The 15,641-nt window shown below is 45.6% G+C and overlaps 1 non-coding gene across 1 annotated transcript; it reads left to right on the forward strand.

Annotated features, from left to right (window-relative positions):
• Nucleotides 1-2,445: 2,445 nt before the first annotated feature.
• On the forward strand, nt 2,446-2,520 carry Trnas-cga. Its single transcript has one exon. It is a non-coding gene; the product is annotated as a tRNA-Ser (tRNA).
• The last annotated feature ends 13,121 nt before the right edge of the window (nt 2,521-15,641 follow it).

Genomic DNA, 15,641 nt, shown 5'->3' on the forward strand with positions numbered 1-15,641 from the left:
GGGATGTACTAGCAACGGGACGTGTGCAGAAAATGCTAAACAAGTGAGAAAGGCATAATGTTGATTTCATTAATAACTGCAGCTTACACAATTTCTTCAATGTGAGCAGTGGTGGCCAAAATTTGAATTATTTTTTTTTTTGCAGATTAAGTCGGCACCGCAATAACACATTAGCATATTTACCAAATGTTGCTGCCATACATAACTACAGCTCACATACGACCTCCGTATGCAGCTGTACTTCAGTTATAAAAACTCGCTGATGCGCTTCCACGGACCATCGTGCCGTAATTTATAGGACTTCAGAGACCTAAGAGTACACATCTGATGACAGATGCCTCCGGAAAGCTACCAAGGATTCATCGAATCTATGCCACCCTTAATCACTGTTTGTATTGTGCTCCAAAGTTGAATCAACACACTATCGAGACCGTGGTCATAACGTTTTGGTAGACAGTGTGGAGAGCAGTGTATGTAGTGTATGAACCTAGATATAGAGACGCTCGTATACATTCCCTTCCTAACATTTACGAACAAAATGGTTCAAATGGCTCTGAGCACTATGGGACTCAACTGCTGAGGTCATTAGTCCCCTAGAACTTAGAACTAGTTGAACCTAACTAACCTAAGGACATCACAAACATCCATGCCGGAGGCAGGATTCGAACCCGCGACCGTAGCGGTCTTGCGGTTCCAGACTGCAGCGCCTTTAACCGCACGGCCACTTCGGCCGGCTTTTACGAACAAATCTTGCCTAGAATCTCTGAAGGTCAATTATTAATGTAAGTGTGGTCAGTATTGATGGCAGATCCAATCTTGACAGCATTTCTGATTGCAAGAATGCGTGCTCGGGAATCGGGCTGCGACCCATAAGCCAGTAGCAACGAATAATATATAACTAAATAGAATATAAGCAGTAAAGTGTAACTACACGACTAATATTTCCTAGAAGAAAAGGTTAGAATGATTACAGCATGCACGGAGCAGACAGTAATAGCCAAAAGGGCATTTCCCACTAAAATAAGTTTAATAGTATCAACCATACGTCTTAGTTTGAGGAAGAAATTTGTGATAATTTTCACCGGTTATTGGTATATTTTGTGATCTAGTGAAGCCATCTGATTGTGTTAATTACAATACCTGTTAAATAAATTATAATATTATGGTGTAACAGGAAATTTCGCAGAATGGTTGAAATTTCTCCGCTTTGGAAGGAAACAAAAGTCCTGTATTTAGCTGTGACATCATGTAACAGAGAACTAATTACATGTAGTGTCCCATAAGGTTCCATCTTAGGGCCCTTAGTTTCTCTTGGCCTTCTACCGGTGACTTTACCACTTGCTAAGTCTTTTTATATGAAGATTACACAAACATTGCAATAAATAGGAAATCAAAAATAGTTTCAGAAAGATGGGTTAGTGAACCTTTCATGGATATTAATAAATTGATACTAGCCAATTCGTTGTTATTATATTCTGAAAAGGCTTACAGCTCGGAACGTATAAGAGATTTTCTTCCAATACATGTTTAAATTATGATAACTAGTAGAGAAAGGAAGCTGAATGTGTAAAAACTCATGGGACTATATTTGATGATAAATTCAATTGGCAGAACGTGCCACAGAACTACCGATACGCCAATACAAAACTTTGCCTGCAATTCGGATGGTGTGAGACATAGATGGTATCAAAGTAACAACTCGGGATAACTCACCAAGGCAAGCCAAATATTTCAGAATTTAGAGGCATGTATTCACGCTCAGGCATTCAGCGGCTGCAGTGAGGAGGAGCGAGTGACAAACGACAGGTGAGTGCAAAGTCTAAAAGTTGTACATGCAGTAGGTCGTAACTGCATACTGTCACAAACATGGATCAAGTTCTCGCTCGAAGTCGATTGCTGGGCCTGATATCTTGCAAGAGTCATGTTGGTCATGTTCTCGTCAGAGGTGAAGATATTGGCACTGGAGATGAATTCGTGGCGGACGTCATCAAACTAGTCAGAAGACTGAAACTTCCTCGCAGATTAAAACTGTGTGCAGGGCCGAGACTCGAACTCGGGACCTTTGCCTTTCGCGGGCAAGTGCTCTACCAACTGAGCTACCCAAGCACGACTCACCCCCCAACCTCACAACTTTAATTCCGCCAGTATCTCGTCTCCTACCTTCCAAACTTCGCAGAAGCTCTCCTGCATACCTTGCAGAACTAGCACTCCTGGAAGAAAGGATATTGCGGAGACATGGCTTAGCCACAGCCTAGGGGATGTTTCCAGAATGAAATTTTCACTCTGCAGCGGAGTGTGCGCTGATATGAAACTTCCTGGCAGGTTCAAACTGTGTGCCGGGCCGAGACTCGAACTCGTCAGTATGCAGGAGAGCTTCTGCGAAGTTTGGAAAGTAGGAGACGAGGTACTGGCGGAATTAAAGCTGTGAGGACGGGGCGTGAGTCGTGCTTGGGTAGCTCAGTTGGTAGAGCACTTGCCCGCGAAAGGCAAAGGTCCCGAGTTCGAGTCTCGGCCCGGCACACAGTTTTAATCTGCCAGGAAGTTTTATATCAGCGCACACTCCGCTGCAGAGTGAAAATTTCATTTTGGAATCATCCCCTAGGCTGTGGCTAAGCCACGTCTCCGCAACATCCTTTCTTGCAGGAGTGCTAGTTCTGCAAGGTATACAGGAGAGCTTCTGCGAAGTTTGGAAGGTAGGAGACGAAGTACTGGCGGAATTGAAGCTGTGAGGGCGGGGCGTGAGTCATGCTTAGTCATGCTTGCGTATCTCAGTTGGTAGGGCACTTGCCTGCGTAAGGCAAAGGTCCCGAGTTCGAGTCTCGGCCCGGCCTATAGTTTTAATCTGCCAGGAAGTTTCATATCAGCGCACACTCCGCTGCAGAGTGAAAATTTCATTCAGAAGACTGTTGAAGGAAAAGTTGGTCTGTTTACAGATTCTACGATGTCCTCCTTGAGATCCACGCCGTGCCAGTACCATAGGTGGGGAGTCCCGGTGTCAGGACCAGAAGGCAGGCGAGGGGAGCGGCACGCCGGCCGGCCATGGTCCCGCTACGGGGGAACGCCGTGTTCCAGGTCGAGGCGCCAGTCCAGTTCCACAGCCAGGGACTCAGACACACACTCCACTAACAGCCTCCACTTGTTTTCCCACTCAGCTGCACGGTCACTCCGTTACTTGAACAGGTTTTCTCAGGATGGTCACGGCCGCCAGTCGAGCTGCTGATCCGCACTCGAGTCTGTAAAACGCAGAGCGCGCTGCTGCAGTTGCTGAGACACCCGAGTCCAATTTGGAAGCAGCTCTGCTCGGATCCCTGGCCAGATCGCTCGATTACTATCTGAACAGTGTCCCGACACCAGTGTGCTACTAGTGCAGTGGTTCCCAATCTGGGTGGTAACTACCCCCTGAGGGGTAAAATGAAATTTTCTGAGGGGCGGAATCTAACCGATTCGATTCTGTTTCAGTCGTGATACTATATCATTTACCAAGGATCATTACTACTATCACTGTTTTCATTAATGCGGTGGAGGTTAGAGGCTTCTCACATACTCTACTCACTATACTACTGGGCAATAAAATTGCTACACCACTAAGATGACGTGCTACAGTCGCGAAATTTAACCGACAGGAAGAAGATGCTGTGATATGCAAATAATTAGCTTCTCAGAGCATTCACACAAGCTTGGCGCCGGTGGCGACACCTATAACGTGCTGACATGAGGAAAGTTTCCAACCGATTTCTCATACACAAACAGCAGTTGATCGGCATTTTCTGGTGAAACGTTTTGTGATGCCTTTCCAACTTTGATGAAGGTCGGATTGTAGCCTATCGCGATTGCGATTTTTCGTATCGCGACAGTGCTGATCACGTTGGTCGAGATTCAATGACTGTTAGCAGAATATGGAATCGCTGGGTTCAGGAGGGGAATGCGGAACGCCGTGCTGGATCCCAACGTCCTCGTATCACTAGCAGTCGAGATGACAGGCGTCTTATCCGCATTGTTGTAATGGATCGTGCAGCCACGTCTCGATCCCTGAGTCAACAGATGGGGACGTTTGCAAGACAACAACCATCTGCACGAACAGTTCGACGACGCTTGCAGTAGCATGGACTATCAGCTCGGAGACCATGGCTGCAGTTATCCTTGACGCTGCATCACAGACAGGAGCGCCTGCGATGGTGTACTCAACGATGAATCTGAGTGCAGGAATGGCAAAACGTCATTGTTTCGGATGAATCCAGGTTCTGTTTACAGCATCATGATGGTCACATCCGTGTTTGGCGACATTGCGGTGAACGCACATTGGAAGCGTGCATTCGTCATCGCCATACTGGCGTATCACGCGGCGTGATGGTATGGGGTGCCATTGGTTACACGTCTCGGTCACCTGTTGTTCGCACCGATTGCACTTTGAACAGTGGACGTTACATTTCAGATGTGTTAAGACCCGTGGCTCTACCCTTCATTCGATTCCTGCGAAACCCTACATTTCAGCAGGATAATGTACGATCGCATGTTGCTGATCCTGTTCGGGCCTTTCTGGATACAGAAAATGTTCGACTGCTGCCCTGGCCAGCACATTCTCCAAATCTCTCACCAACTGAAAACGTCTGGTCAATGGTGGCCGAGCAACTGGCTCGTCACAATACGCCAGTCACTACTCTTGATGAACTGTGGTATCGTGTTGAAGCTGTATGGGCAGCTGTACCTGTACACGCCATCCAAGCTCTGTCTCAATTCCCAGGCATATCAATGCCGTTATTACGGCCAGAGGTGGTTGTTCTGGGTACTGATTTCTCAGGATCTATGCACCCAAATTGCGTGAAAATGTAATCACATGTCAGTTCTAGTATAATGTATTTGTCCAATGAATACCCGTTTATCATCTGCATTTCTTATTGGTGTAGCAATTTTAATAGTCAGTAGCGTTCATACTTTCAGGGTGACAATTCTTGAAATATATAAAATAAAATCGTCTCGCCTTCTGAGCGGTTTGCATTAGGACGTTCAAACTGCATGCTTGGCCGCGGGGCTTGATGAAAATTAGTATGGGCTGTATGGTTTCGTTTGGCGACGAAGCCCAATTTCATTTGGATGGGTTCGTCAATAAGCGAAATTGGAGGACTGAGAATCCGAATTTCGCGATAGCGAAGTCTCTTCACCCTCAACAGCTGATTGTGTGGTGTGGAATGTCTAGTCACGGAATAATGGGTGCGATATTCCTTGACGTTGAAACGTCCCCTTAGAAAAATTAATGAATTACTGTACTGATAAACCTCTTACGTTATTTGATTTTCAAACAGCTGAGCAGAGCTGAACGTACTCAGACATTTCTATCTCTACTTATTCTGATCAACACTGAACTGACACACAATATTTTTAGCGCAACATAATCTGACTTTCAATAATCCCTACAAAAGAATGGCCCTGACTAACAATAAAGTATACCTTTCATGAATTACTTACCTCACAAAAATCTTCGTTACTCGAACTACTGCAATACAGCGAACGACAATACTGCCAGCTAAATAAAAGATTGTAACTACTGAAGGCACTAACTACTGATAGGCATAGTTAGCAAATGAAAGATTTTGATATAGAACAAACAATGTATTTACCTTAATAATATTCAAAAGTCATTCATGATATGCGGTATTACAAATTTACTCTTTCTGATGGACACACGTCTAGATCGTCCGCTCTCAAAATTCTGCCATCTCTCTCCCTACATCCACCACTGCTGGCGGCTCACCTCCAACTGCGCAACGGTGCGCGTTGTTCACGTGTAACTGCCCAACACTACAATAGAGAATATTCTAACAATGCAAACCAGCCACAGACTGCACACAGCGCAGTCAGTGATTTTCATACAGAGCGCTACGTGCTATTACCAACGTAAAAACCTAAACAGCCTACTTACAACGTCACGGTGAGTACCGAACGCTATGTGAAAGTTTCGGAAGATAATTTCATCCCCATTATCAAAGTGACCTTGATTTCGACAAGATGTGGTTCATGCAACACTGTGGGGACCACATTCTGGCTATGTGGTATCCAGAGGCCACTGGCATGGGTCTAATTGGCCACCATATTCTCCGGATCTGACCACATGCGATTCCTTTTTGGGACCTATATTAAAGACGAGGTGTACAGCAATAACTCCAGAACCATTGCTGAGCTGAAAACAGCCATTCAGGAGGTCATCGACAGCACAGATATTCTGACGCTTCAGCGGGTCATACGGAATTTCGCTATTAGTCTGGGCCACATCATCGCCAATGACAGCAGGCATAACGAACATGTCATAACCTAAATCCTAATATCTGTAGTGAGGTTTAAACGTTGAATGAAGTGTGTGCACGTTCCATAATTGTCACCATGTATGTTGTGCTTTGTTTCATACGTCACTGATGATAAAAGTGAGACACGTACGTAACAAATGCTAAATCTCTCAAGAAAATGTCTTGTCCAGGTTTCTGATCTCATCTGAATGTCGCAGGTAAAATATTCTGTATCAGAACAGCGGCGGCCGCTCTGCCAGCAGAGACCCCACGCTGTCAGATGCCAGCTTTGGCAGGCCCCACTGCGCCCCAAGCCCCCCCCCCCCCTCCCTCCCCGGCGCCCAACTAACAGATAGGCCGTGGCATCCCATTGCGATAGCGCCCTAATGCGGAAGGTAGCGGCGGAGGCTAGTTAGGCTTAAGTAGCTCTAAGTCTAGGGGACTGATGACCTCAGATGCTAAGTCCCATAGCGCTCAGAGCCATTTCCCAGCGGCCAGTTCTTCTGTGAGGACGCTCTGTAGTTAGGCTGCTTTTTGCCAGAGGAGGAATTCGCCGGCCAATAATGGCAAAACTTGCGAATTCTGTCTAATAACACCCAAGTCCTACTCTTGCGGATTTTTGTTATTTTCAAACATGTCCTCTGAGGTGTGGGAGGAAGGCAGAAAATCTCTCCCACTACATGGCACAATTTGGAAACGGAGCTACAAGACTGCGGACACCTAGGCACAGCCGAAAACTGCGTGCTCTGCGAAAAAGTAATATTGAGTACCAACCAGAACGCTGGATTCTGGAAGTTTAAACCGAACGTTATTTCGAGGCGTCTCGACAAACATTCACTCGGTCCTCTGGGAAGCGACAGTTGGCTAGAGATCCTTCATCTTGCTAAAAGGCTTCTGTGAAGAATACTATGCTTTTTCCAATAGAAAAAGTCCGTCCCAAGACCCTTTGGAAGGGTGTGGAGTCAGAGAAAATGGAATTCTCTTCTGTCTACCTGAGGCTCCGCCTCAGAATCTGAACAATTCTGTGATAGATGATAGCCAATTCCCCTTAAAGGGAGTCCTAGCTTTCACTAGTCAGCCCTTAGGCTTTCAACAGATATATGAGTGCTGCAGCGAGTGAAATTTGCACCCAACCGGAAATCTGCTCTCAGTATACCTGGAAACTACCTGCTTGCTAGCGGCCTACCTGAGCCCCGAGTCCTCACTCACCCGCTCTCTATGCTCGCACTGGGGTATTATGCGGACCTGTCCCAGCCGCATCGACCCCGTCTTATAAATGAACAACGCAAACAAAACATCCTACCTCCGGAAGAAGAGAAATTGCCTACATAACGTTCTACAATATTTGCTCTTACATACGTATACGACACTGGTTATACTTCTTTTGCTGTTTATATCTTACTTTCCTTTCTTTTGTGGTGGATATCTACATCTACATTTACATGACTACTCCGCAGTTCACAAGTAAGTGCCTGTCAGAGGGTTCATTGAACCACCTTCAAGCTCTTTCTCTACCGTTCCACTCTGGAACAGCGCGCGGGAAAAACGAACACCTGAATCTTTACTTGCTAGCTCTGATTTCTTTTATTTTATTACAATGATCATTTAGGTGGGCCCACCCTTTTGCAATCGGGGTAGATAGATGGAGATTGAAATTTCGTCACAACATCTCGCCGCACCGAAGAGTGCCTTGTTTGACTGACAAGGGGAGGCCGCCAATTGTGAAATTCAGATTCGATTCATACTGCGCATAATAAAACCTCATGGCCAGAGGTGTAATGTGGCAAAGCACCAAGATGCACTTCTCAGGCTTTGTCGAGAAAATCGACAGTTAAAAGAAACCGTTGTCATGAAATACTCTCTACGATTATTAATTTTCTACAGTGTCGTGGCGCAGCGGCAAGCGCACGGCTTCGTAATCCGAAGGTCGCCGGATCGAAACTCGCGCCAAGCAACATTTCTTTTTTTTTTTGTAATTCAAATGTATACACACACACACACACACACAATATATATGTATATATATATATATATATATATATATATATATATATATATATATATATATATATATAATTCCCGGCAAACAGTTGCAACAATGATGCATATAATAAGTTGTTGAAAGTCGTTTGTCGTGGAAAAACTGGCGACTTCGAACATCATTATGTTTTCCGCAAACAAATTTGTATTGCACAAATGTTATTAATTGTCTTCATAATGTTAACCACGTATAGTTAACGGAAGACGTAGAAACGATATTCCGAAACGAATACGTATAGCGTAAGTCAAACGTTCGAATTAGAATAGAGACCCCACGAACACAAATTTGCTGTTGCAGGTTTGAAATATAAACTCCGTTACTCGCTCGTTAACACTTGAAGGACAGATGTTGAATGGGTCGAAACGAGCCTCCGCATAACAGCGTAGTTGCCTGCTAATTTCGAAAGAAGGTAGATGCGGTCCCTAGCTCAACTTATAACATCGTCGAAAATCAGTGCGGACGGGAGGGCTTTGGTACACCCTGTTAAAAAAAACGGAAAAATGGAGGCGGTACAATTGGAGAGCGATCCGCCTTCAACAACATGCATAAACAATTCATTAATAGTTTATATATATATATATATATATATATATATATATATATATTTGAATTACAAAAAACTAATAATAAAAAAAAACTTGCAAGGCGCGAGATTGCGAACCCGAGCTCTTACCGCTGCGCCACGACGCTGTAGACAACTATAAACCGTAGAGAGTATTTCAACGCAACGGTTTCTTTTAACTGTCGATTTTCTCGACAACGGCTGAGAAGTGCGTCTTGGTGCTTTGCCACATTACACCTCTGGCCATGAGCTTTTATTATGCGCAGTATGAGTCGAATCTGAATTTCACAATTGGCGGCCTCCCCTTGTGAGTGCCATCCCAACTCTTGTATCATATCCGTGATACTCTCTCCCCCATGTCGCGGTAATGCAAAAGGAGCTGCCCTTCTTTGAACTTTTTTGACCTCCTCCGTCAGTCCTATCTGGTAAGGATCCCACACTGCACAGCAGATCTCGAGAAGAGGGCGGACAAGCGTAGTGTAAGCAGTCTCTTTAGTAGACCTGTTGAATTTTCTAAATGCTCTGCGAATTAATAGAAATCTCTGGTTCACATTATCTACGTGATCGTTCCAATTTAAGTTATTCGTAATTATAATTTCTAAGTATTTAGTTGAATTTACGGCCTTGAGATTTGTGTGATTCATCGTGCAACCAAAATTTTTCGGATCCCTTTCAGTACTTTTGTGGATGACCTCACGTTTCTCATTATTTAATGCCACAATTTCCATTTTTACCACCGTACAGATATTTCGTCTAAATCGTTTATAATTGGTTTAGATACTCTAATGACTTCACTAGACGGTAAATGACAGAATCATCTGCAGACAATGTAAGAGGGACGCTCAGACTGCCCCCTAATTCGTTTATGCAGGTTAGGAGCTGCAGAGGCGCTGTGACACTCCTTGTGAAAAGCCAGATATTATTTCTGTTCTACTAGATGACTCTACGTCAGTTACTACGAACGGTAATCGTTTTGGCAGGAAAACACGAATCCAGTCGCACAACTGAGACGATACTCCACAGGCTCGCAATTCGAGCAGAGATCCCTTGTGAGGAACCGTGTCAGCAGCGTTCTGGAAATTTGGAAATATGGAATCCATCTGAGATCCCGTGACGACAGCACTCTTTACTTCTTGAGAATAAAGAGCTTATTGTGTTTCACAAGGACGATTATTCTGAATCCGTGCTGACTATGTGTCAACAGATCGTTTTTCCTTGGAGGTAATTCATATTTTTAGAACACAGCTTATGTTCCAAAACCCTACTCCAAAACCACGTCAGTGATCTAGGTCTGTAATTCAGCGGATTACTCATATTTCCTTGCTTGAGTATTGTTGTGGCCTGTACAACTTTCCAGTCTTTAGGTACGGATCTTTCGTCAACCGAGTGGTTGTTTATGATTGCGAAATATGAAGCTATTACCTCAGCATACTATGAAACGGACTTAACTGGTATACAACCTGGACCACAAGGCTTGCCTTTATTAAGTGATTTGAGCTGTTTCGCTACATCGATGATATCTACTTCTGAGTCAAGTTGGCAGTAGATCTTCATACGATTTCTAGAATATTTACTTCATCTTCTTTGGTGAAGGAATTTCGGAAAACCGTATTTAGTACTATCATCGGTCGGTAATATTGCCGTGCATACTAGAATCTAATTCGGGAAATCTTTACGCTTTCTCACCAAAAAGTTTCTTGTTCTTTGGTTACCTAAGATACGTCTTTACGAAAGTTATGACGAATACTATGTTGTTTTGAAGTGTATATTACTTAATACACAATTTTATGATACTCTTGCATCTTCCACTTTGCAATAAAGAGAATGATAAACACAATATTACCCAGGAGTACTGCTCATATACACACATCAAAAAACGTTTTCCATCACCCCGGTTTGCATAACTCCTGAAGAGACACGTTGACTGTCGATACTGTCTCACAGCGACAGTCCCTTTGACTGTTCAGCGATGTCACTAAACCCACCCAGAGATGTAAAGAACCATGTACGAGCAGCGCCTATTAGACGGAGAGGGTCCGATAGCAGATCAGTTCCAGTCATTCCACCAGGAAGGAGGTACACGGCTCGTGAAGTCTGTAGTTCAACCGTGCCTAGACGGTCAATACCGCGGTTCGATCGCGTCCGCATTATTACTTTGTGCCAGGAAGGGCACTCAATAAGGTAAGTGTCCAGGCGTCTCGGAGTGAACCAAAGCAATGTTGTTCGGGCATGGAGGAGATACAGAGAGACAGAAACTGTCGTTGACAAGCCTTGCTCAGGCCGCTACAGCTACTGCAGTGGATGACCGCCACCTATGGATTATCGCTCGGAAGAACCCCGACAGCAAAGCCACCATGTTGAATAATGCTTTTCGTGCAGCCACAGGACGTCGTGTTACGACTCAAACTTTGCGCTGTAGGCTGCATGATGCGCAACTTTTCTCTCGACGCCCTGGCGGGGTCCATCTTCGCAACCACGAGACCATGTAGCGCGGTACAGATGGACCCAACAACATGCCGAATAGATCGCTCAGGATTGACATCACGATCTCATCACCGATGAGTGTCACCTATGTGTTTGGAAGCAACCCGATTAGGCTGAATGCCTTAAACACACTGTCCAGCGAGTGCAGCAAGGTGGAGGTTCCCTGATGTTTTGGGGTGGCATTATGTGGGGCCGACGTGCACCGCTGGTGGTTATGGAAGGCGCCGTAACGGTTGTACGATACGTGAATGTCATCCTCCGCCCGGTAGTGCAACCTTATCGGCAGCATATTGGTGAGGCATTCGTCTTCATGGACGACAATTCGCGCCCCTATCGTGCACATCTTGTGAATGACTTCCTTCAGGATAGCGACATCGCTCGACTAGAGTGGTCAGCATGTTCTCCAGACATGATACTAGGGAAATACAGTCAGTGCACAAGGAGACTGCTAATAAAGTACTCGTGTGACCCGTGCTATAATATTGCTCCCGTGTGTGGGACCTCACCAAATACGACTAACTGGGGCTATTCAACGAAAAAGACACAGACAGCCCTAATGGTCACAGATCTATTTGACCTCTGGGAGAGTGTCACGAAGATACTGATGAAACTGAAATGGCGCATGCTTGAAGCTGCAAGCAAACTATCTGGAGTAAGTCTAGTTAATAAGTTTACAGGGCAAGCTTTAAATTATGGATCTAGAAATGTACTACAACCACTACGTATTGGTCCCATAGAGATCGCGAGGACAGTTTCGACTAATTACAGCACCCACTGACGCCTTTAGGCAATCATTATTCCCGCAATCCGCACCTAGACTGAACGGGAAGGAACCTTAACACATGGTATAATGCGAAGTACCCTCTGCCATGCACTTGACAGTCTTTTACACAGTATGGCTGTAGGTGCAGACTTATTGTTATAAAGAAAATTGTTTCCATATTTTTAACTCACGTATAGAGGTCGCGCGTACATTGGTCTAGGATTGGGAGAAGAAGCTATGTTCAACTCATGTCACCTACTGTATGCAGCATGAACCAGAACTTCACCGAGGAAATTTCGGAATTTGTTGATGGATATTTTCTGAGTACTTTGTTATTGGGACCCGTGGTCTCCAGTGGCCCGTTAGAAAGTATATAGTAACGTAATTATGACTTAATTTACTGTGTTATCAGAATTAACTTTGTTTAGGTGAAAATAGTTTCACATCAGTGAAGAAGCCTGTAATACTCAATCACCTAAGCTTAATAACACGAAAGGACCCTGTTATTCTTGGGCGCCTATGTACAGATGCAAAACTGCTGCTACGGGAACAGCTGAACGTATTGTCATTGTGCCGTTTTTCCACTACGTTCAATCAGCCTATTGACGAGATGCGCATCGGACTATTTTTCATCAGTAAACCTGTCCCTAGTGCTGTGTATCACTGTTAATGTACAAATAGCACTGCCGGAAAACAAATATGAGATTGCAAGGAGCGGTACTGAATGCAAGAGTGAAGATCAAGAGCAAAGTAGACCCTACTGCTGTCAGCAGTAAGTAACACGAACGAATACTGATACAGTTGGTAAGGAATCAAACTAAGTGTAACTAATGCGTAACGAATCAGAAGAGATCACACGTCCTTAAACCAAAATACTTGGGAAATATCCCCAGAAAATTTCCGAAATTTTGTTGGCGGAGTTCCGGCTCACTCCGTACACACGCAAAATGGCATTTTCGTTAGAATGACAGCGCGTCTTAATGTACATTGCATGCTGATCCATGGGTATAGAGCACAGTTTGTGTTGAACAACGCTTTGTTAGGTAAAAGAGATACTATTTTTAAAACCCATATTTACACTACTGGCCATTAAAATTGCTACACCACGAAGATGACGTGCTACAGACGCGAAATTTAACCGACAGGCAGAAGATGCTGTGATATGCAGATGATTAGCTTTTCAGAGCATTCACACAAGGTTGGTGCCGGTGGCGACACCTACAACGTGCTGACATGAGGAAAGTCTCCAACCGATTTCTCATACACAAACAGCGGTTGACCGCCGTTGCCTGGTGTAACATTGTTGTGATGCCTCTTGCAACGTTCGCAAGAGAGCTTCTGTAAAGTTTGGAAGGTGGGAGACGAGGTATTGGCAGAAGTAAAGCTGTGAGGAAGGGCCGTGAGTCGTGCTTGGGTAGCTCAGTCAGTTCGGCGCTAGCGGCCGTGCGAAGCGGAGGTCCGATACTTCCGCCTGTGCGGCGTGTGCGAGTGTTTGTTTACTTGTAGACTTCGTCTGCACGCGGGCTGGTAACAACGATCATGGCGAACAAGTACAGGAAAACTACATTACGATTCAATTTCTGCAAAGACTACGAACGACCTAAGGCTTTAGCAGTGGAACGATTCATTCGAGAGGACGTCAAGATACCGCCAAACGATATTATCGGAATTCACTTATCCATCGTTAGTCCCACGGTGTATGTCAAGATGGTAAATGACGCGGCGTGTGAGAGAATTCTACAGGATTTTCACCTGCCTCGAGATGACTGGGTGTTTGTGTTGTCCTCATCATTTCATCATCATCCAGGAAAGTGGCGAAATTGGACTGACCAAATATTGGATAATTGTACGGGCGCTGATAACCACGCAGTTGAGCGCCCCACAAAACAAACATCATCATCATCATCATCAGAATTCTACAGGCGACAAAAGCAGGTCTCCGATTTTGCCATAGTGACGGGAATGTCGGCACGGTAACTGTAGAACATGCTGGTCTGGGTATACGAACAATACGTGTTTTTGAGCTGCCATTTGCGCTCCCGGCTGACGAAGTTATCGAGGCTTTTAGCCATACGGCACAGTACATGTCACACAGCAGAACGCTGGACACAATTCGCCACATACCCCGTTCTTAACGGAGTGCGGCAGATCACTATTGATCTTCAGAAGCATGTACCGTCCTATCTGACAATTGGTGGTTCTCGGGCGGTGGTGATTTACGATGGTCAACCACGTACATGTTCTGGATGTGGCCAGGAGGGACACCTCAGGTCGAACTGTATGCAACGGCGGATTACGCAACTGCCTTCAGATGTGCGGGAGCCGTCGCCGGCGATGACAGTACTACCGATCACCTCTGCCAAAGCCCTCACTGCGTCCGCTGATGACCGAAAGGACACAGCCCCGGTGGAAGATCAAGATGGCACTCTCCGAAACCTTGTAGCAGACGTCGGGATGACAGAGCATGCTGTTCCGTCGAGCATACAATCTACGGCGACAACATCAGATGAGACCGAACTCCCACCAAGCACACCGATAGTACAAGAAGCAGTTCCAGCCACTACGGATGCTGTTCCGTCTGAAACGCACTCTGAGACGACATTATTAGTTTCGACCGAACTCCCGCCAAGTTCAACGATGGGACCCGAAACACTTCCAGTTCCTACGGATGCTTTTCTGTCGGGCAGCCGTGATTCCCTGCAATCTGAGGACACGGACGGAAGATCACGCAAACAGCGTTCCCCGAAAAGGAGGAAACGGCGGCGTCGCACGACATCTCCTCGGGATGACTCCCTTTGCCCCGACGACGATTTGCCTGTGGACCAAGGCGACACAACAGCCTCTACGAAACAGGATGAGGCACTGGGAACTGTTCGATCCGACCCACAGCGGTCTGTCACATTGACGGTACCGGGACGTGGTGATGCTGAAGAGGAATCACAGCCAGTTGGCTCTCCAGTCGCAGATGATGTGGCTATGGACACGAATATATCACAGCCTGAAAAGGTGTGGTATGACGATATTGAGGAGGTGCCGGACGTCATACAGAGGCAGCCGGCACTCACGAAGACGGCCTAATAATTGCTGAAGGTGAAGGGAGAGGGGCGAGAGAACGTCTTCTACCTCAGCCCCCGGCGCCGGTGCAGGGAGATGTTGTTGCGCCTCGACAGAGTGGGATTAAACGCCATGCGAACCGTATTGCGACATTAAATATCAATGACGTGCGTTCACCGGCCAAAATACAACTCTTGAAGGAAACGGTTTGGGCATCTGATGTGGATATTGCTTTGCTGCAGGAAGTCCACATAGCTGCACTCCCATACATCGCAGGCTACCAATCCTATTCGTCTCATGGAGATCACAATGGGAGTGGGGTGGCAGTTTACGTGCGAGATGGCTTCCCAGTGGAAAACGTGTGTTATCTTCCGTCGGCCAGGGGAATGGCTTTCACGACGTTTGGGACACGCATCATCAATATTTATGCACCGTCGGGAAACAATCGGCGGCGGGAAA

Source organism: Schistocerca americana, chromosome 2 (assembly GCF_021461395.2).
Source record: "Schistocerca americana isolate TAMUIC-IGC-003095 chromosome 2, iqSchAmer2.1, whole genome shotgun sequence".
In the NCBI taxonomy this organism is placed as follows: Eukaryota; Metazoa; Arthropoda; class Insecta; order Orthoptera; family Acrididae; genus Schistocerca; species Schistocerca americana.